The sequence below is a fragment of the Myiozetetes cayanensis genome, unplaced genomic scaffold (genome assembly GCF_022539395.1).
Source record: "Myiozetetes cayanensis isolate MyiCay16 unplaced genomic scaffold, myiCay2020 scf2-11, whole genome shotgun sequence".
Lineage (NCBI taxonomy): Eukaryota > Metazoa > Chordata > Aves > Passeriformes > Tyrannidae > Myiozetetes > Myiozetetes cayanensis.
Window position 1 is genome coordinate 110027265 of NW_026087411.1, and position 22329 is coordinate 110049593.

Genomic DNA, 22329 nt, shown 5'->3' on the forward strand with positions numbered 1-22329 from the left:
AAGCAAAACAGGCAAAAAATAGAAAAAAAAAAAAAGGAGCGGATTAAAAACACGAGAAAAAAAAAATCTCAGTCTGGTTTTGTTTTGGTTTGTTTTTTTTTTTCTTAAAGAAAGATGGCCAGGGCGGGGGGTGATGCCGGTCTGGGGGCGCCTGCAGCCCGGAGCAGCAAGGAGGCAGAGTCTGGCGGTGGGTCTGGGGTTGCCCCTCTCAGCACAGCCCGGCTGGAAACTGCATGGTCCCGGCTTCTGCCCAGCTGCAAATCGCTGCTGCTTCTCCTCCTCCTTCCTTCCTTCCTTCTCGCACAGTCTCTCTGCTCTTTTCCCTCCTTCTAGCCACCGCTTCTTCCCTCAAGTCCTTGAGTTTCTTTCCTTTTTTCTCTCCCTCCCTCCCCGTCCTCTTTTCCTTTTCGGATTTTCCAAAGATTGTCTTGGGAAAAGTAGAACTCGCTGCTGGTTCAGCTTCCTGGGCTGCTGCTGCTGGTGGCCGCCAGAATCGGAGCGTAACTCAGCCCCGGAGAGGAGAGCAGAGGAGAGGAGAGGGGGGGTTCAGGGGAACGTCCCGGTTTCCTCCGAAGAAATCTTCCTCCTCCGGACACACAAGCGCGCACACACACGCACAAGAAAAAAAAAAAAAAAAAAAAAAAGGAGCAAACAAAAAGCCTCGCTGGGACAGAAGCGAGGAGCCACTGGGTTCTCCCGCTTATTGCCTTTGGCTTCAGGAAGCGGGAGCTCGGGAAGGGGCTTGGGAAAAGTGGCTCCCCCAAAACAAAAAGGTGCTCCCGAAGCGATTTCGGCGTGGAAAGAAAGTTAGTGAGGTTGTTGGGGCGAAGAGGGAAGTCACAGGGATGATAATTAAAAGAGAGGTTTTTTAGCCAGTTCCTTTGGGAGGATCAGGACTTAAGAAAAGTTGAACTTTCGGATTCCCAGGGAAAAAAAAGCGGGGAGCATAGTTGAAAAAAAAACCAAACAACACAACAATAAAACACCCCTCCTTAGGCTGATTTCTGAAATATGACCAAGTAAATTCTGGGAAAAGGCAGCCTCGGTGCAGCCCGGTCCTTCACATGAAGTCGCTGCTGGATCCAAGTCCTTTGAGTTGAATAGGCGAAGAAAAATCTTGCTTTTTTTTTCTTTTTGCCCTTGATGAACAACGGCAGCAGAAAAATCATTAAAATGTCGCTTGGTTTGAGTTATTTTTCTTTCTGAAAAATCGGGTTAAAAGTAATAATAATGGGGAAAAAAATAAAACAAACAAAAAACAACCAAAAGCAACAAACTTCTTTTGGGTCTCAAGAAGTTGAGGTCGGGGAAGATGAAGGAGCCGGAAAAAAAAACCAAACCCACGCCACAGTTTTTTTGTCCCGAATGTGGTTTTTGGAGGCTGGGATTTCTAATGATTAGGTTTTTGTGGTTTATATATACAGGACTCTGGCTAAGGCGATCATTATGCTGATGAGAGTCAGCAGCACGTGGTGCTTCAGTCCTCAGACTTCTGCAGCCTTCAAAATAAATAAACCAATGTGCATCCCCCCCAGGAGGAGAAACTCTCACCCACGGGGAGGGGAACGGGGAAGGGGGGGAGCAGGAGACGATCTCGGATCTCCACTTCTCTCCGGGTTTTTTCCATTAACACTTTTGGGCTTGTTTGTTTAAAAAAAAAAAAAAAAAAAAAAAAAGGCATGAAAATCTTGTTTGCAGAAAAAATAATAGTAAGAATAATCTGGTGCCAAAGGGTTTTTTGCTAAGTCTCCAGTAGTCTAAAGCCTAAACCATTTCCTTGAATGAATGAAAGCTATAAACCCCCCTTCAGACTATTAAGGTAAAGGGAGTCTGGTTTGTTTTCTCCCTTAAAAAAAAAAAAAAAAAAAAAAGGGCAGATCTTATTAAAAACCATTTACATACCCAATGGTATGAAAGTGTCACCGCCTCCCCGCGCAGATAACAGCCTATCACAACCCGCCCTCTAATTTCTAAGGTTTTACTCCGACTTGCTACTTCCACCTTCTTGTAAAAAGTCGGCGCTGCGTGTGTGCTCCTTGCTCGCCGCCTGTGTGTGAGTCGGGGCGGTGTGTGTGTCTGCCTGTGCTGAGGGGTGCGCGGGATACTGCCCTTCCACGGAGTCCTTCCAAGCCCCAAGCCCGGTACCCCCGGTTTGTCCCGTCGGATCCTCCACCAAAAGCCCGGCGAAGCCACCCCAGGCTCGGGGGTGTCGGTGTGTGGATGGGTGGTGGGAGCACCTCCGGGGCTGTTTACACACCCGCGGATCCTCCGCGCCCTCCTCCCGCCGTGCGGCAGCGCTGCCGTCCGCGCCTTCCAACACCCCCTACCCCCAATTTCTGCCCCCCAGGGGCAAATCCCGGCTGTGCCGGGGGGAAGGTGAAAGCGGAGGCGGCAGCGGCTCTTGCTCCACTCGGCTCCGGAGCAGCAGAACAACCCGCAAGCTCCGCCGATCGGTCACAGGGGAGAGCTCTCGCTCCGCGCACCGCTGCTGCGGCCGCGCTCCGCGCTCCGCGCCCACCCAGCCCCGGCTCCGCGAACACCCCTCCATCCCTGCGCTCCGTGGCTTTCCCATGCCTCCCCCGGGGAGCGGCACCCCCCGACCCACTGCCCCGCAGAGATCTGTACCCTCTGCTTCTTAGTTTCCTTTCTTTCCCCCATTTTTTTTTTCTTTCCCCGGTCCAAGGTTGGAGGGGCTCTGGAAGTTTTCCATCCCGTTGTGAAAATGAGATCCTTGCGGATAACGCTGCAAAGCCCTCCTCAGCTCGCCCCGCTTCTCCCGACGACCACAGGGATCCGCTTTTCCCCAAAAGTGGTCGCACGCGTTTCCACAGTACAATTACTCATCACCTATAGGGGACTAGTACATGTGCAGAAGCTCCGGTTTGCTACGGTTGCAATACAGAAAATACATTTTTCATAATTATTTCGGTAAAATGTTTATGTCCATAGATTCTTCTGGCTTCCTCCACCCCCTCTTTAGTTGGCTCTAATACACTCCATAAGAGCCATTCCAAAAGCACTAGAAAGAAGGCGAGAAGTTGTTTTATATCCAAATGCTATATAAGCCTGACAATCTTGATTTATTTAATTTCAAACAAGAAGATACGTTTCCACTTTTAATTAGTCACACCAAAAATTTTACAGTTGCCTGTCTTCCTACTAAAATAAAATAAAAAGTTAATTAGGATAAACTAAACTAACTCATTGGAAGCTACCAGTTTAAGGTCACTTAAAATAGTCCAGGGTTATTTATAAGGTCAAAATAAAATTTTCCACTAAACGCCCTAACAAAGTTTCAGGTATCTGGCACAGCTGATTTTCGGTCTCCGTGCAAAAATATCTTTCTGCTGAACATTTACACATTTAACAGGAACTTACTACAGCCTGGAACAGATCACAGCTTAGAGGTCTAGAATTTTATTTAAATGGTTATGGACAAATTAATAAAAGTACCAGTAACGTTTATGGACCTACATAAAAGCTGGATGGGATTTTTCAGAAGAAGTCATTCATGTTACGATATATATAATCTGGAACATTGGCTTGGATTTGGCTGAAATGGAGAGCAACCCTGCTGCTCGGCTTTCCTCGGGTTTTGTTTCAGAACTTCTCGGAATTTTAGCACCGGTTGCAAAATGGGTCATATTTTAAGATCTCAGAGAATTGTAGGAGGTTGGTGAAAAAAATGTGCTTGCGCTGCAAGTTACGTCTTCACAAACACCTTTCAGATCCACTTTACAAAATCGGATTTTCATTAGTACAGCCACCCTTGCTGCAATTTAAATTGTCTTTTAGCTTTTTCACTTTTAACTGTGTTATGAATACAGCCATAATTAGATTGCTTTTGGACAAAAAGGTAATGTTTTAAAGAGCACTGAGTTTGTTTACCATCACATTTATAAAGCACAGGCCCGGCACGCACCAGTTGTAAGCACTGAATGCTCAAGATGAAAAATAATTATCAGATATGAAAGATTCTAACCTGGATGATGTTCCCTAAATAAACAGTTTTGATGCCAGTTTGCTGGGCTGGAATGTGCTGGAAATATGAGGAATGCAGAATTTATTTTGAGCTTCTCTATGTATGCAAATAGCCTTTGTGAAACAGGAATAAATGAATGGGTTCACTGGGTTTGTTATTGTATTGGATATTTTTAGCCAGAGCGACTACAGCAATGTCAGCAATTATTACTATAGTGAACGAATTGCCAATATTCTCCTTTCCAACATCTACCTTCCCAAAGTTTTTTATTCACTCGTGAAGAGTGCATCGAGCCAAAATATGTGAACTTAAGTAAACTTAATGCTAGAGCAGGTTTTGCCCAAGTTTCCATTCATTTCAGTAGGGGCGAGATAAGCTCCAGTGTCTCTTGGCAGTGCTTTACTTTCACTTTGGTTGGAAGTTGACTGTTTGCCCAGCTATTCTTTGCTTTTTCTTAAGTATGACAAATAGTAATTCTAGATTAGCACTTTACTCGGTCTGCTAAGTAGGCGTGTGGTAATGAGCTCTGTAACTACAGCATTCTTCCTCAGACTATGGACTACTATGGTTTGTTTAACTACTGTGTCCCTGCCCCGTTGATTTACAGCCCAGATAAAAGAAGTTTGTGTCCTGAAATCAGTCAAAAGCATTTAATATTTCAGCACCATGCACAGGTTTTTAGTGTTTATAGTTCCCAATACAAACATAAGCATAAAGGTTTGAAAGACAGGCTAGAAAATGATTGCACACACACAAAAAATCAGTCTTGAGAATACTACTTTTTCCCTGAGTATTTTCAGTAGGAAGTGAAGACTGAGAGCTGTGACTCTTGTGCTCTGTCTCAGGATTTGATGCTGAATGCTCTGGGACCTCAGACAAGATTTCTAGCAAGTTTTCCTTCAGTATAAAATGAGGTATTAGCTATTACCATTTTTTTTTGAGAGAAAAATATGTGTTAAATTCTCAAAAGTCCAAATACGAGTAGGGCTCGGCATTCAGTAACACCAGAAAAACTGAAAGCTGGTAGGAAACCTGCCGTGTCACTGCTGAAAAGCTGTCGGTCGGCTTTTCCACAGCACTCACGGAAACACACGCTACACAAGCAACAAAGTAAATACTTACTGCTTCTGATTTTTTCCCTAAATGATGTATTTTCTGCTTCTCTAATAAGCAGGGACTTCCAGCCTAGGTGTGGGTCCTACCGTGGAGTTCTCCCATTTCCCTCCCTGTCTGCAGCCTCTCATGCCCCATCGGAATCGCATGTATTTTAGTGAAGTTTAAAGCAGCAAATGACCATGTCATCATTGGGATGGAAAGAAACCTCGGCCCACTTGTCATCTTGTAACAGCATTTGAAACAGAAAGTATGACCTGTGCTTTCTGGCAGTAAAAACCTGGATGTGTAGCAGGATTAGAAAAATGTATGGCCCGTCTCTCTCAAATTTTTTTTTTTTTTTTTGCTTGCAACATGCAAACTAAAAAATAACTGTAGAAAGTTGTTAGTGTCCTCATAGTCAGGGACAAAGGTTTGGTTTTTTTCATGGTAAGGCCAACTTTGTCCCTTTCCATTAATCCTCCTCCCAACTTCTGTGTAAGTAAAGAGGAAAAAGACAGGTTTTTCCTTGGATGAAATCAGATAAAAGCAGTATGTTGTTTTAGACATACAAAGGTTAAAAAATGAGAACTTAAAATATTTTTTTTTCCTTATTTCAGCATATATAAAAGTAGCATGAGCCAGAAATTTCGCAGCTATTTTTTCTGTTGACAGTGAAAACTGGTTCCCTGGACTTACTGTGGGGAAAGTGGGTGGTATAACTGTTTGTAATTAAAAAGGTTTTATATATTTGGAACCTTGCAGAGTCCCTAAATTTTGTGTGCTGTTTTTTAAGAGTCTAATGAAGTGGGTTCTGGCCAGATAAAAGCTCCAAAAAGCTCACACAGAAGATACTACAAGATGTAAGTCAATTTTGAGTGGGAGAGGTGTTTCTAATGCTTCCAACCACAAGTACAGCACCAAATCCTTGCATTTACTCTCTCCGTGTTGCAACGGTGAGGATTCCCATTGTAAATCTATTCTCAATAACAAGTATTGTAGAAAAAAATTCTTTGTTACTAACACAAGATTTGAAGCTACAGAAGAACACCAAATAGTGACAGGTTTGTTCTAAAAAGGATGAAAACACATAACTTTGGAAGAGGTGGTACAGGTTTCACAGGAGTGAAATAGAAGAAGGAAGCATATGGTAATGGCAAATGTAGAATAAGCATAATGGACACAGCAAACCAACTCTCTGAGAACCATAAAAATTACTTTTGTCCTTTCTTTCCTGAGAATTCACTCAGGCCAGATCAGATCATCAAGAACATAGTCATATTTATGGTATGACATAATGTAATCCTGAAAATGTTGAGCATCCTACTTACATTTGAGCAGAAATATGTGTGTGCCCCACATCAGGTGTGGCCTTAAGACCTTGGGTTTTGAGGCAAAACAGGCAGAACAGTCCCTTAGTGGATTATTGTGGAATTGGCAGCCAAGTCACAGGAGACAACTATGACAGTCCAAAAACAAGGCATAAGGGCAGATGACAAAACATTAGATATCACAGGAATGATTCTCTCTAGTAATAAAAGCCAAAGATCTGGCAGAAAAAATATTATAGGTGAAGCTGCCAGCAGTATCTGCAGTTAAGCTTGTCTGCCACTTTCCAGTATAAGACCTTGTTTTCACTCATGTAATGTTGCCAGTTTTTAGCTGTTCAGGATGAGCTTTTCAATCCTGAGTCTGCCTCAAGCTGAATTTTTTGGAAACTTGCAGCAGAAATACTTCTGCTGCTTCTAAGATCGTCATTAAGAGAAAACACATTGTTTCACAACAGTTTAAAATTTCATCCCAATACCTATTTCAGAGCTGGGATGGGAAGTTTTACTGAGTAAAAGAATAAAGAGGAAAAATCAGATAAGTTCCTTTTGTTACCCTCAACCAAAAGGATCCACCCGAGCTTGGCTGCGTTAGAAGCTGCTGAAAATTGTTGAGGTTTTGCTCGCGCGTGCTCAGTCCAGACGGAGGAGTTGGCAGCTAAATTTTGCAAAGCCTCCATAGCAGCACTGGGCTTGCTAGACTGGGTTGGATCTGTAGTCAGTCTAGTCTGACCAATATTCTCCCTGATAGTGGGTTGCACTGTTTTAGAGGAAAGGATAAGAAACTCTTGAGTCAGCAGATAGAGATGGGATCTACTCCTCCTTTAAGGTCTCATCCTAGTTAATAGTAGCTTATAAAAAATATGATCAGAATGACTGTCAGCAGTTCAGTTTTAAATTGGATCTTTTAGAAGTCTATAATTCAACCATAAAAATTCCTTACAGGCTGAAATTTGGCTTGTACTCTCAGTTCAGAAGTCAAAATTCTCTACAGATTTTTTTAAATAGTCTGTTTTGGAGTGATAGAAAAAAGTAGTCATGAAGAAATTCTGGACATTTCTTTCACAACACACTTCATCGTTCAGTTATGAAAGGTAGGGTAAGTTTTAAACTATTTGTTTCAAAGGCTGGTCAGGCCCTAGAAGGAATGTGAATAATTAAAATCTTCACCATTAACACTAGACATTGAAATGTGAATGGGGTTCTCTGACCTCAGGATATTAGGAGTATTATGATATTAGGAGCTTATGTGATGCAATACCAAAACCTGTTATTCTAGTTTACCTTATAAATATTTAGGTAATTTATTAAATGGACATATTGAAAAGCAAGGGAGAATCCTTCTGTCTTTTCATGGCAAAACTCATTGTAAAGAAAGTCACTCAGACGTTTTCCTAATTTAAACATCAGAATCACAGAATATGCTGAGTTGGAAGGTATCCACAAAGATCATTGGGTCCAACTCTTAGCCCCGCACAGGACCATCCCCAAGAGTCACACCATGTGCCTGAGAACAACATAACCTGGAAGTATCCAGGGGGAACAAATAAGAGGTCCTCAGAGGGGGCAAAGCAGACGCAAACCCTTTCTTCGAAGACCACAGCAGCTCTCATTACTACTAGGCTTGTCTTTGTAGTGGAGAAGATAGAGAAGCTCTTCCCATCCCTGGAATGCTTTCAAAGATACTGTACTTGGCACCCTGAGGTTAGCACGATTTCTGAGCAGATAAAAGCCCATTACATGAAAAGGCAGATCCCACCCTCTCTCTTACTTTTTTTTCCCTCCTTAGTAAGAAAGAAAGAAGAGCTTTATTCTGTTCCACTGATTTCAATGGGAGCCTTCATGGAATAAGGTGCTGCATCACATAAGAGAAGCAGAGGAAGCCATTAGCTAACTTGGTGTTTCAGGTTACTCGCCTTATCCTGTCATATTTTCATGTTTCAATGTCCATCCTAGTGAAGAACATGTCAAGCCTTTCAGCTCATTATTTCCACTACATTTTAAAGAGCTGGAATCATTTGTATTTTTAGGCACAAGAAAACCGTCTTCCACTGTTTTTGACAATTGAAGAACATGGACTGAGGGAAGTAGAGGAAAGCTCTATTTGCTAAACACCACATGTAGATTACCACTGATCGTTTTTCTAAGGAAATTTATGACCTGTGTGGAGTAAATAAACTCCCTTTTTGGTAAAGAATCTGCAGCCAATCATTCATTCTTGCTTAGAGACATTACTGTTCGTGTTGCTTTTATGTGGAAGGCTACGGTAAAGGGTGATGTTATTTCTAAAATAGACAGTTGGCAACTAAAAAAGAAAAAAAAAGCTGTTTCTGACATTACTTATCATGAGATTCTTGCTAGATTAAGGCACATTCACTCTGGTTCAGGAAAGAAAGAAAAGATAATGATAGGACAATTATAATTCTTGTAACTAATATGTTATCTTCATGCATGCACTTGCATGCTCAGCTCCATTTACTGGCAAGTTATGGCATTTTACACATCTGAAATAAACAGAGAGTTCTCAGTGTGTCCAGAATGTTTAGTAAGTCTGAAAGCTGTTTGCTCTGTATCTCAAAGTAAATGGGAATGGGACAGACAATTTGCTTCTCCTGGCTGCCAGCCCTGTACACCCATAATTATGCTCCTTCCCTGCTGCCCTTCCTCTCCCTATTTTCTGTTCTGGGTCCAATAGAGACACAACCTTTTTTTAGGCAATTTTAGGCAATTGTGACAGTTAAATGAGAAGAAGAAGTGAGAGGAAGGTATAAAATGTTTTCGAAAAAAAGTGTTTCTCATGTGCAAGTAACTCAGCGGTTTTCAGCTGTAGCCCTCTTGATTTGCACTGGTGTGAAAGGGGAACTGGGTTGTTATTAAGTCTGCCTAATTTAATAGATGCACACAGTGTGTTTGCTTATTTTCTTCTATCATATGCGAAATTATCAATACAAACTTTAGGAAATACCATTCCACAACAAAAATATTCCGAATTTAAAATGAGCAAGTGTCTTCCTGAGTGATGATCCCATGTCCTTAACTCACCCCACTGCACTTCAGCATGTGGGCCCTGTAATGTCACTGGGGCTTTGCCTCCTCTAGAAAAATGATCTGTTTCTGATGAGGGGTGTCGAAAACAGTTTTCCACCCTCAGATCCACTCAAGTACTAGTAGAAATAGCTGCCTCACTGGTGTGGACGAGGTCAGGCAAGGTCATTGCTTACTGTAGCAAATCATGCCTGTCGAGGGCTCATGGGACAACCTGCCTGCATAGGATTTGCCTTGGAGTGCAGAGAAGAATTTGTTACAATAGGTGTTGAACTCACTGACTTTGTCTGCACTGGAAGAGAAGTTGTTTTCAATGCTACTCCAAGATGTGTAGAGAGTGGGTGGGCATTTTGACAGCAGTTGTCAAAAACACGTTGTTTCTCTGGGGTAGGTGCATTCCTACTAAAATATCGATGCTCCAAAAGGACCAGTTCAGTAAACCTGGGGCAGGGTAAAGTCTGCAATGACAGCATGGCCTGTGACTTTCTGTGCTGGTGCACACATGCAGGATGACAGATGATGAGTAGGATTTTTAATATATGGTCATTTATCATCTATATAAATACAGAATTCAAGGCCACAACCTGATTGTCAAAATGCTAATTCCAAGAATGGTTAGTGGAAGAAAATACCTATGTTGTAGGCAAGCAATCAATACTCTTCACCATGTGAAGCTGCTGACATAATAAATAATGCCAGATCTTGCAGCCCCTTCACACACTGTGTGCTCTTCTGAGCTCGTGTGAAAAAGCATAAAAAACTATTTTGCCAAACCAGACTGGATCAGGCATCTCTACTTCTCAGATGTTCATTAATAATTGACCAGGTCTGTGGAACCATTGTAAAAGAAGTGGGTTGTACCAGAGGTTTTCTTTGTCTATGGTATTTATTTTTGCAATTACACAGAGAATAAGCTGGCATATGAGGAAGGAAACTGAAGTAGAAGTTATTTTTCAAATGGATAAAAGAAGATGCTATTTTGTACGGAACAACTTTTAGTTGACCTTTGCAATGAATGCCATAAAATACTCTTTTGGCCACAAATGGAACAACATTTTTAGGAGGATTAATGTTTAATCTGTCTGTCTGTCTGACTGTCTATCTGTGCATGATTTTAAAGAGACTGAACTAAGTTAGCAGCTCACTCTCATATATAATTGCATCTGTAAAACTTTAAAACTGTGCAAGATCTTTCTCTGCTGTGCTGGATGCCATTAGCATTAGCAGATTACCACAGAAAAAGAATCTAAGGTAGACAGTGAACTTCATAAGGAGTCTTCCAAAAACCTTCCATCCCTCAAAAACTTTAATCCCCAACAAGATCCTGACTCTCACAAAACCCACTATAATATATGAACTGTTCAGTACACTCACAGAGTTGATAACAGAATATTTTTTGGAAATGATAAAATCCAGATCTATATTAGATGGGAGAAAGTAATATTGAGGAATTTTGAAGCCCTGGAGAAAATTCAGAGGGGTCAATCACTTCGTTTATACTCAGGGAATATTTTTTTTTCTTCTCTTTTTTTGGAATTATCTCTCTTTTTTTGGCATTGGTACAGGTTTGTGTTGGACCACATCTCTCATGGCATTCCCACAACATTGCATGAGTACTATGATCATGCAGTCATATTTTGTCTTTCCTGGCCCTGGATGTTAGGTGAATGTGAACCTTAAAAAATAAAATGGACACTCAAAAATGTAGATACTTTACAAATACTTTTAAACAGAGGGATAAAGGACGTAGCAAGAAGGGAAAGAAACTCCTCAGATTCAAGAGCTCTGTATTGGCACTCTGCAGCAGTTCCCACTAAAAATGCTTCAGCTGATCCCAGTTGTAATATTGGCTCACTGGAAAGGGTGACTGGGTATGTCCTTTGGCTGATCTGAACACACTGCCTATAGTTTAAAATCAACATCCTGAGTTCTTCATAATTTAAAAAACGTATCTAATTCGTTAGTGTAAGCGTATTTTGAAATGGCTCTGTATTTTCCATCATGATACTAAGTTGAAACTGGCAGAATGGAAATTGGAGAGAAGTAGCAAAGAAATAAAAAAAAAGTATCCTGCTCTGTTTCCCAGCTACAGGAACGATCAAAGCTGCCAGAGAAGCACCTTATACAAAAGGAAGGCTGTCTGGAGAAGAGGTAAGAATATTCTCAGGAACTCTGCTGAAGGCAGTGCTTCTTATCCAAAAGAAAGATGGAAATATGTAATTGTATCCTTCCTTTAAAACTAGCTCTTGCTGCTTTCCTATGTGTTACAGATCACACGTTATTTTACATTGGAAGCTTACTGCTAAAATCTAAAATGTAAAGGCCAAGTCCTGCTCTTAGATACACATGCACCACTCCAATGAGCTCAAAGAGAGCTGTGTTCATATGTTTAGCAATGGAATTTGGCCCTAAATATTTAAACATTTATTCAGAGGGGAAAAAAAAGCTTCTCTGATACATTTGTATCTCATATCTAATGTACACAGAATGCCACCACTGGGCACCCACGCTGAGGCATAAAAAGTGTTGGGGAACCATAAACTCAGCATTCTACCTGCTCTGCATGGTCAAATAACAATGAACACGTTTCAGAACATTAAGGAAATTAAACTTTTAGCAACCTATGGCTAATGTTATTTATTCTGCAGTCCAGTAGTAATTTGATGCAAATTGCTGGCACTATTCCTACAATTCAAGAAATTACTGCTTTGAATGGACTGATTCTGGAAACTTTCATTATATGAATATGCAATCCAGAAGGAACTAATATACTCTGCTTATATTTTTTTCTGTAGAGGAATGCTCAATCTTCTGGCTAATTCTCACTTATCTTCCCAGGGCTTATGACTGGAGTCCATAATAATCTAACCACGTCATTTGGAAATGGTTAACCTGAGGATCCCACCTGTTCTTCGTGGCAAATGGCCTAGATGTGTTTATGCTAAGGATACAAAGGATTCAGAAACCTGCACTAACCACGGTGACTGGACTTCCACAGGAACCTACTCCTTATACTATATTTGCCAGAATACGCCACAGTAATCACTATGTTTCTGGTTCAGTCACGGCTAACTTTGCTTGTGCATTTTGTGCAGCACAATGGTTGCAGTGAAACGCTGACAGTCAGGACAGCAAGAGTGATGGGTAGGTGTGATTACATGGGTCATGAACCTCTCTTGATGTTGTGCTTAAGTGAGCTCCTTGAACATTTAGCTAAAGCTGCTACCCGCTCCCCAGCTGGAGGAGTCTCTGGCTACAGTGTTGGCTCTTTCCCTTGCTTTGGAGGACTGGAGCTTTGCCTCTTCTTTTTACTGCTCTCATTTTTAGGTGACAAGGATATCCAGCATACTGCCAGAGTCCTCTTTCAAAGCTGCATATTTTTGGGGGCACAGTCAGCTTCATAAGAAAGACTCTGCACCAAGACATATTCTCTGTTTTTAGAGTCTTTTTGGCTTGAGCTCTCTAACCATAGAGGTCACCCTTGAATATCTCTGGCTATAGAGGTGCAATGCAGAATGTTGCCAAAATGCTGTGATCCTTGTGGGAAGAACATAGGAAAAAGAGCATGTACAGACTCGTTAAGTTAATTAATAATCATGGCCAGTTGGGCCTTCTACCCAGATCTTGCATCAGTACTAGCAAGGTGAGTTAAGAGTGATCCAAGACCAAGAAATTCTTCGCTGGTACAAATCATCATGTTGGTTTGCTCTGGTGGTTATCTTGGTTGAGATCAAACCTCAAGCGTTACTTCAGATAATATATATAATTATTAGCATAAGCCTCCTTGATTGTGTGTGGAAACTCCCAACCTCATTTGTGGAACCCATGGTTTTGAAAAGGGTACAGCAAACAAACACTGTTTAAGCCACGGTCTCAGTTAGGGCAGCTGATTGGAGAGGCTGGAGGAGTCGGTGGCTGGGAAAAGGACCCTTCTAAAGTAGTTTTTCTTCAGGTGCATTGATTCAGATCAGTCGGGAACAAAACTCTTCTTTTATCTTGCTTTATATTTAATTCATATGCTGCTTACTTAAGGGCGTGCCTATGGTGTTGGCTTCTGAGTGTTAATACATGTGCAAAATGGCTACTACAGACTGAAGGTCTTGGTCACAACTGAATTTCACACGACAAAGTTTTATCATCAAGATCACGGTGCTACCTAATTCTGTCTCTCCAGGTCTTTAATTTCCAGGCCTTGGAATTGCCTTAAATCCATTTTGGCACGGAATACATCACTATTTTCATATTGTGCTAGTCTACTCTCCTGCTTTCATCCATACAAGTCAGGAGTGAATAAGAGTTGGCAACTTCATACTCGACTATTATAGTGCAGAGCACACTTTAATCAGCACCATAATAAATAGCACGCCCAATTAATTGGGACATTTGCCAGGAAACCAATTCCCTTCCCTGCACTTCAGTTGCTGTAAATGATGGATAAATAGCATTCTTGCTGTTGTCTGTGAGCATATTTGTTGTAATTAACAGGTATGATTTGGTGTTTGCTGGCATGTGTTTCCTCAGTAGCTCTGCTCACTTTTGAGTAGGCTCCCTGTTCCCATGCAGTTACTAAAAATAAATAAAGCTGAGATTTCCCTTTCTCTATTTGCTTAAATCAAGGTGGTGCTTTTGTATTAAAAACAAAACAAAACAAAGTAATCTATATATTATATTCCTATATGGTTTTGACAATTACAGGTGGTAATTTAATTAGCAAGTTTCTGTTTTAATTAGTATGGCGAAGAGGACTTTGCCATACCATGTAATAATTTATAATAAAGGGAGGGATCTCTGCTGCAGCTTTCTAACACTACTTTTTTTGACCAGAGGTTGCATGGTGGTTTGCTTTAAAGTGGTATTTCCTTGAGGGAGATCCACAGAAGTGCAATCTATTTTCATAAACTGGTATATGCTATGATTTACTGTAGGCATGTGACACTTTCTCCTATTCAGACACACTGTGCCAAAAAATTAAATAAAATTGAACACAGCAAACCCTTCTAATCCCTGCATTCCTCACAGATTGCTTTCATGGAGACTCAAGAAATTATTGGAAGTAAATGAATACAAAAAGGGAAAGAGTACTGGGGAAATCTCAACAAGGGATCTCTAAAACCAGGGTGGCTATGGATCAGCAAAGGGTAGAAACATTCATGTAATTAAAGGAGAACATAATTTGTGAGTTATCCGAAAAAAATTGTCTGGGTTGGCATTTCCTTTGACTTGTTGGCTGGAGGAGGAGAAACCGCCCTGTACCACTGCATACGGTTCCTTATTAGTTGTGGCTTCTGCAGAGGCTCCGTCTCCTCTTTGGAGCAAGGAGGATTTCTTTCATTACATAATCCGGATTACTTTTTTTTTTTTAATAGATTGAATTTTTTTTCTCCTGTGTGTGCAAATTCTCCTTGCCCCAATGCTTCTATACTGAGGTTATTATGCCGAAGGAATGCGAGCGTCTAGAGTAACAATGGTTCATTTTCCTTTAATGACTTTGTCGACAGGATGGAGACATTTTTGTGGTGTGATGAATTCACTTGGTCTCCCGTTGTGTTTTCTCCACATGCTTTGGAAACTCTCTCTCTCTCTCCGAGAATTGTGGCCATCCACTCCAGCAAGAGCTTCATTACTTTATATTCATTGTATTTAAATGACACCCCAGTGGTACTGACCTCCTGGGATGATTGATGTAAATTATATGCTATGTAGGGAGAAAATAAAATCTTTTTCTGACTTTTTATGTTCTGCAGAGAAATAAAAAGTGAAAACAAATGACAGAGAAAATCAGGCTTATTCAAAGTGAAACTTTGTAAGCATTATGGTTTGAGTAGACTCCAGCTTGTAAAAGTGCTGAGACAGTTTATAATGACCTTGTGATCTCAAAGGTGACCTGAAAAGGGGAAACAATTTTGTATGTGCCCTTTTTTGGTTCTGTACAATGCATAACAAAAACTTGATCAGCTTTTTTTCCTCTCTATGAAGTATTGCAAGAATTCAGACCCGAGCAGGGAGCAGCCTCTGCACTTCTACCAGCTAGACAAAGGCACAGTATTAAAAAGGACACCTTACTCCTCTTTCCTCCTGTCTTCTAGAAGATTTTCTTGTATTGATTTCAGATTTCATAGCCAGCAGGTATCTATCTTGTGCAATTATTCTGCCAGGAGCTATCACCTATAGAAGTTGCAACAGGGAGAGTGTTCTTTCATCAGCCCAGCTCATCACCGGGCAATAACTTCAATCCCTTCCGAACTGGTAACCTTTCACTGCAGGCAAAAGGGTTCTGCACAGCAACACAGTTTGTCAGAAAATATTTTTGTCAGTGCTTTTTCAGGCACTTCACCAAGTCACATTGCCTCTTTCCAAGCTCCTGGAAGTTATGTAGTTCACACTGGACATGCTTAACCACATTATCCTAGTAATTCCCTTATTAAAATTACCATGTGGAACTGGTATAGTAATTTCTCTATTTGTCTGTTTTCATATTACTCTGTCCTACCAATTCTGATATATGTGAAGCTATGTATAGCAATATCAGCAATATGTTGCCTTGCCTTCCTCAACTTAATGTAAAGTTTTGACAAATCATAGAATTCGGCTAAAAACTTGAGTTGCCTTGAGTTTTTCTGCAGTACCTTTCATAACTTGACAGAATGCTTTGATTCTCCTTTTGGTCGGGATGCTCCTCAGTAACCCTGCTTTGGCTGGGGTTACCCAGATATTTTAAAATGTCTAACAGGAAGGAATAGTTCAATCCATCCTCCTTGCAGCACTCAGAAGACTTTGCAGTGCAGGTAAGAATCAGCAGCATAAGGCCTCTCGTTCTCTGGGATAATATCTTGGTGTTTTGCCCTGTTGCTGTCAGTGCTCGGGTTGGTATCAGCTTTACTTCCATAATCGTGAGCAGCAGCAGAAGGGAGGGAGGCTGGCAGCACTCGGCAGTGAGCCACAGAATCACCTCGTCTTTCTGAAGCTGATGTGGGAGGTGGGAACAGAGAGGAAGCAACACAGAGGGGACTGGCAGAGTGTTTATATGAAGTTAGAAGGATGGGGAGTGAATGGTAGCCAAAAAAAACCCCCAAAAACAACTAAGGGTAGTAGAAAGAAGGTAAGAGAGGAAGACAGAAAATAAGATGGCTTTGTAATAAACTGGAATTCAGATGGTCCCTAGAGCATTAAGATCACTGCGGTGGTTACCAGAACTTTCTTTTTCCTATTTTGCTTATCCTTCATTCCTCCCCCCAATCAAAAAAAAAGAAGTAAAATGATAAGATTTGCATAAAATTATGAAGTCTCTACTATGCCAGTTTCTTAGAATCAGTCCTAGGAGAAATTATATGAATCCTGTTCTGGGGGTAGGCAGGAATTTGAATTAGGATGGACTGAGAAGGGCAAAGCAAAAGATTGAGCATAACTTTGGAATTTATATACCCTGCAAACTTTCCATAAAAGTAAGATTTTTGGTGGTTAAAAAAGCACTAACAGTTATTCCATTTACCTCTACTGGTCCCACTTATCAGTTCCAGTTTATACCATGGTACACACAAGCCTGTCTCTGAACAAACCAGCACGTGATGAGCAAAACAACCAAACTAAACTCACATAAACCTACAGTTAGGAGATCTAGAAGGAAGAAAAGGTTGAAAGGAGAAAGGAAGAGTTAAAAGATGAAAGGAAGGGTGGGTTAATGCTCCAGCTCACCTAGTCTTGCCCTTCTCCATCAACCTGTTCAGCTGACAGGACAAAGGAAGAGGAAAGCTACCATTACCAGGAATCAGAGGAAAGCATAGATATATAACCACCCCAATGTATTTAATCATCCCAGCACAGAACAGAATATTTCAGCTGGAAGGGACCTACAATGATCATCCTGTCCAACTGCCTGACCATGTCAGGGATGATCAGAAGTTAAAGTGTATTGTTAAGGGTATTGTCCAAATGCCTCTTATACACTGACATGTGGAGCATCGACCACCTTTCCAGAAGGTTGTTCCAGTGTTTGACCACCCTCTCAGTAAAGAGATGCTTCCTAATGTCCAGTCTAAACCTCCCTGGCATAGCTTTGAACAATTAACGGTGTGGTTGAAGTAGTACAACTTGGCATGCTGTAGTAAGGATCCAGTGGTATTTCCAAGGCTAAAGACAAACAGGGATCACTGTGGTTCATACTGTGCTATTTTTGAATGCCTGTACAAGGCTGTAGCTGCAGCGATGAGGGTGGGCTGGCACCTATGCTGAGGCCAGACACCTGTGTAAGCCCACACTTCCCTCCTTAGGGGGATCCAGGCGCCTCTTCCCAGAATCCTCTGGATTTTGGCACTCACAGCAGCCCTGGAACTCTTCCTGCTGCCTTCCAGCAGCACCCTATGCTGAGGGGGAAGGAAGAGGTGACCATGGCCCATTGGGCAGCACCTGCAACAACCATCCCTGGAGGCGTTCAAGGAAAGACTGGACATGGCACTTAGTGCCACGGTCTAGCTGACAAGGTGGTGTTTGGTCATAGTTTGGACTAGATGGTCAGATGCCCTTTCCAACCAAAGTGATTCTGTGATCCACAGAATTGTTAGGGTATACTGAGTTGGAAGGGACCCACAAGGATCATTGAGTCCAACTCTTAAGTAAATAGTCCCTACAGGGATTAGCCCCCAATCCTGGTGTGGATTAGTACCAGGGTCATCTGCAGCAGTGACATAGGAACACATTCAGGTGGGTTTGGAATGCCTCCGGAGAGGGAGACTCCACAACCTCCCCGGGCAACCTGTTCCAGTGCTCTGCCAGCCTCACGGTAAAGAAATTCGTCTCCATCTTGTGTTTTTATAGTTCATGGTCACTGCTCCTCGTCCTGTCACTAGGCACCATCAAAAAGAGCCTGGCACCGTCCTCTAGTCACCCGCCTTTGAGATACTTGTGTGCATTAATGATCCTGTGATTCTGTGAGGGGCGGGCTGAGGGGAGCGGCTGAGTTGAGAGTAGTGCTGAGGGGAGGTGGGCTGAGGGGAGCAGCTGAGGTGAGCGGCTGAAGGGAACGCCGGCTGCGGCTGCGAGAAGAGGCGGTGGCGGCGGCCCCGCCTCGCCGCGGCTCCTCCCCGCGCCCTGGGAGGTGCCACCGCCTCCATGTGCGGGGCGGCCGCTGTGGCGGAACCGGCTCCTCCTCGGCGCGGGCGGCGCCATTTTACCCGCCCTCCCTCCCTGCCTCAGCGGCCGTAGCGGCGACGGGCGGGGGGAACAGCACGAAGCTGCCGCTGCCGCCGCTTTCCGTTCCCCTCGTTTTCTCGCCTTGGTCCAGGCGAGAAGGAAAGACCGAGGTTCAGTTCTTGCCCCTCGCTCTCCCCTCCCGGCTCTCCGCACAAGGGGTGGGGGGGAGACCGGCCACCACAAGCTGCTCCCACCCTCCTTCCATCCTTCCTCCCTTGCACATCTCAGCCTCCTCCTCCTCCTCCTCCATCCATCCATCCTTCCCCGGGGGTGAGCCTTTGAGTGAGTCACCAGTGAGGACACTCTGTTAGGCAGTGTGTTGCTGTTAATTAACTTGGCGAGGCTGCTCGTTGTTGGGGCCTTCAGGAGCATTAACGGGGCGGTTCCTGCCCGCGGTACCTGCGGGGCGCGGGGTGGGGGCGCGGGGGATTCTGGTGGCCTTGGGTGGTGTTACATCGGACCCTGCCCTGCTCGGTTTGTCGTCATGCAACTTATCTGGGAGGTGTTTCTAGGACTTCTTTTTAATTTTTTTTTTTTTTTAATCTTAACGTTATGTGACAGTGGCTAGGCTTTGGCCTGCAGTGCGCTGCAGGTTGCTGATTTCTTCTTGTCACTCTGATGCTGTGAAGCGTTACTAGTTTGTAATTTTTGTCTACAGGAAGTGGATTTTATTTATTTTGCCCAAACAGGTGTGGTGGTTTATTAATTGGAATCCTGTGTATTTGGCTGTTCATTCTTAATGTGATTAGATAATAAAAAATTAGATACGTACATTGATACCCTTAATTGGTGTAATTCCTGATATTTCAGAATGTTCACTTAAGGTCTAGAGTATTCCTTACAGAAATTATTAGTCCTGTCAGAAATTAATGGTAAATGCTAAAAACCTAGGAATAACAGTCCAGAAGCATATTTCACTATGTTAGCTTTAAGTGATTTTTCCACTCACTGTGTTTTTATACCTCCTATGTACAGATGAACTGTTTCTAAGTTCCTAGAAATTACATAAATGGATGCTTTGCAGCTGATGAATGCAAAGCACAATATACATGCAAAACATATATTACTGTGTGTGTGAAGGGGAGGCAAGACCCTGATGTTGTGGGCAGCCAAGTTTGCTGTATGGCATTAGTGCTGATGATTTATTGTGAGACACTTGATTTCCTACGAGTGAATCTGTTTCAAGGTTTGCAGCAGTGTTGGTGATACGCTTACATTTTCTTTTGAAGTCTTTGATCTAACTCCCACATCATTCTCTTTCTTGATACAGGCCTTGCTTTCCCTTTGGCTTAAGGCAGCAATGCTTACTTGGCGGGATATAGTGCACCCTCCCTCCCTCCCTTTTTGCATATCTTTCTTCACTGCTGGCCAGATCCAAGTGGCGTGGAAGGCAGTGTCAGTCCCTCTGTTAACCTTGGTGGACTTTGCACAGGCCCGTATTTGCATGTCACTTATATGCAAATCATATTTTGTTTTATTTTGGTTCCTTTTTCTCCTGTGTCCTGTTGCCTTGTGAGTGGAAATGTTGATTTTAAAAGTAGCATTTCCGACTCTAACAGTTTTTCTGAGAGCCTCATCTCTGCTTGTGAAAGTTTGAAAAAGTTAATTTTCAGTTAAAGAAAGAAATTCTTAGCTGTGATGTTCTGAAGAAAAGCTTGAGGTCTTGCCAGAATATGCTAAAAAGGCAGGAGGAAGAACTCCAAGTCGTGTCTCTGAGAAGTAAACAAGAAATCCTTCAGTGCATTAGTGGCATTTTACTTGTGACTTTAAAATACATGGATTTGGAGACATCACTTAAGGTTTAAAAAAGCTCAGTAGCATTTAGATTATTTGCTGAGCCTTTGAGTGTCATAACCAGCTGAATTACTCTCCTGGGCTCAATTCTGAGTAGGACAGAATGGGGCTGTCTGAGATTTGATCAGTCAATTAGTAACTTGTCGGTGTAAGCAAGCTGTAATTTAGTGAGCTACAAGTGTTTTAAGAATTGCCTACATGTAATAGTGTAGAGCAACAGTGAGCGTTGTTCACCTTGTTAGTGCTGTTCTCATGTGATGCCCTCGAGCAGTGAGACCAGCTAGACAGTGTCTTTCTAGGTCATCGCTGCAAGGGTGTTCTGAGGCACGAGGCCAAACCCAAGCAGTGTAATTATACCATAGAAACTAATTGAGTTAATGTTCTTGTTGCAATTGTGAAATATCCAAATGTGTAGATACACAAGTGTGTAAAGAGAAGGAAACTAGTTTAGGCCTCTGTTCTCATGGAACCAGGCAGTGGTGACTCAGTTATGAGCTTATCTGGAGCTGATCAAAAAAAAACCTACCTGTCAGAGGCTCTGAAAATGGTATTGATTTGATCTGTAATCTGTGTTTTAGATACTTGACACTCATAATGCTGCAGGGAGTTGTTACTAATTTGGAGTAACCTTAGTAAGTGTTCTTTTGCAAGCTAACACTGGTGAAACTTCTATTTATAAATAATCTTTGGCTTTTCTCTAGCCCTGTATTTTGCATACGTTTGAAGTATTGCATTTGATGACAATCAGACTTTCACAGAGTCAGCTGCAAAGTTTCTAGTTCACACAGCTCCTTAAACTGTCATAGGAGTAACAGTAATGGAAAAAGAGGCCAAGAGCTTGCACAGAAGAGGTGATTTCCAGTAGGCTTTTGCTGAAATGTTTTATTGAAAACACAGATTTTTCTTTGCTGCTTAAGCACATGGTTTTTAAAAGCACTTAACATTGAAGAGCTGTATTGATACTTTTTATGATTTACCTGAGAGATTCTAGCAAGAATTAAAACAGTACCTAAGTATACCTCGGAAAAATGTGTGTTTTCAACTAAACAGGAATACATTTTAACAGAAGCTTATTGGACATCACCTGGGACTGAGATCTCTGGAAAGGGTTGGTGGGCCTGAATGTTACTAACATACTGTTAGACCTACTTTTTAAGAGCTAATTTTCGTGCTTGCAATTTATGTTTTAAAGCCATGGCTGTTTTTCCTGTAGTTTTCCTTGTATTAGCTGTTGTGCAAATGAACAATTACAGAGGTAGACGTTTTCTCCTCTAGAGAATTTCTACTTTTGATGGCTAGCACTGATTTCTGAAAGGAGAGGAGCAGTTCAACAACAAGAATTGAGAAATTTTATATAATCTGACCTGTGTGGTGAGATTTTATATAATCTCATGTATTTGGCTGCTCATTTGTGATGAGAAATTTTGGATACATATGTCAATGCCCTAACTTGATGATATTCCTGATATGCCAGGATATTCAATTAAAGTTAGGGTGGTACTATATAGTAAGAAATTATTTTAATTGCGTTTCAAATAGTGAACCAAACACACAGCAATGTCAAAGGAGGAGGATCAGTGTGAGCAGTGTAATAGATTGGGAAGATAATGCCATCTTGAAAGGAGATGAATGCAGGTGAAGGTTTAGAGAGAGAAATTATACCGAGGAAAATATAGTTTAAAGCTAATAGTGACTTGGCTGTGCTTTACAGAAAATCTACCTGTGTCAGTAAAATCTTAAATTTTAAGTTCCTGTAGATGGAACTAAAGGTAGATGGGAACCATTGTTAGCAAATGAGCAGTAAAGCATATTGGCAGAACTAATTTGACCTTTGCATATTAATGTTTTATGTTTCACTTGTCAGAAAAAGCAAAATACTGAGCAAAGTCACAGTTTGGGGCC

General features: G+C 42.0%; 2 protein-coding genes across 5 annotated transcripts in view; one reads left to right on the forward strand and one right to left on the reverse strand.

The window, feature by feature from the left end:
* RUNX2 (RUNX family transcription factor 2) overlaps positions 1-22329 on the reverse strand; it is a 222919-nt gene that overhangs the window by 162135 nt on the left and 38455 nt on the right. The gene's annotated exons all lie outside the window — the stretch shown is intronic.
* SUPT3H (SPT3 homolog, SAGA and STAGA complex component) overlaps positions 18625-22329 on the forward strand; it is a 261690-nt gene continuing 257985 nt past the window's right edge. Inside the window, exon 1 of one of the 3 annotated variants that reach the window (XM_050316040.1) lies at positions 18625-18743. The gene's annotated coding sequence lies outside the window, so the exon portion shown is untranslated. Of the gene's footprint in view, positions 18744-18772; positions 18916-22329 lie in introns of those variants that run through there. The other 2 variants (XM_050316041.1, XM_050316042.1) reach the window with 2 other exon arrangements.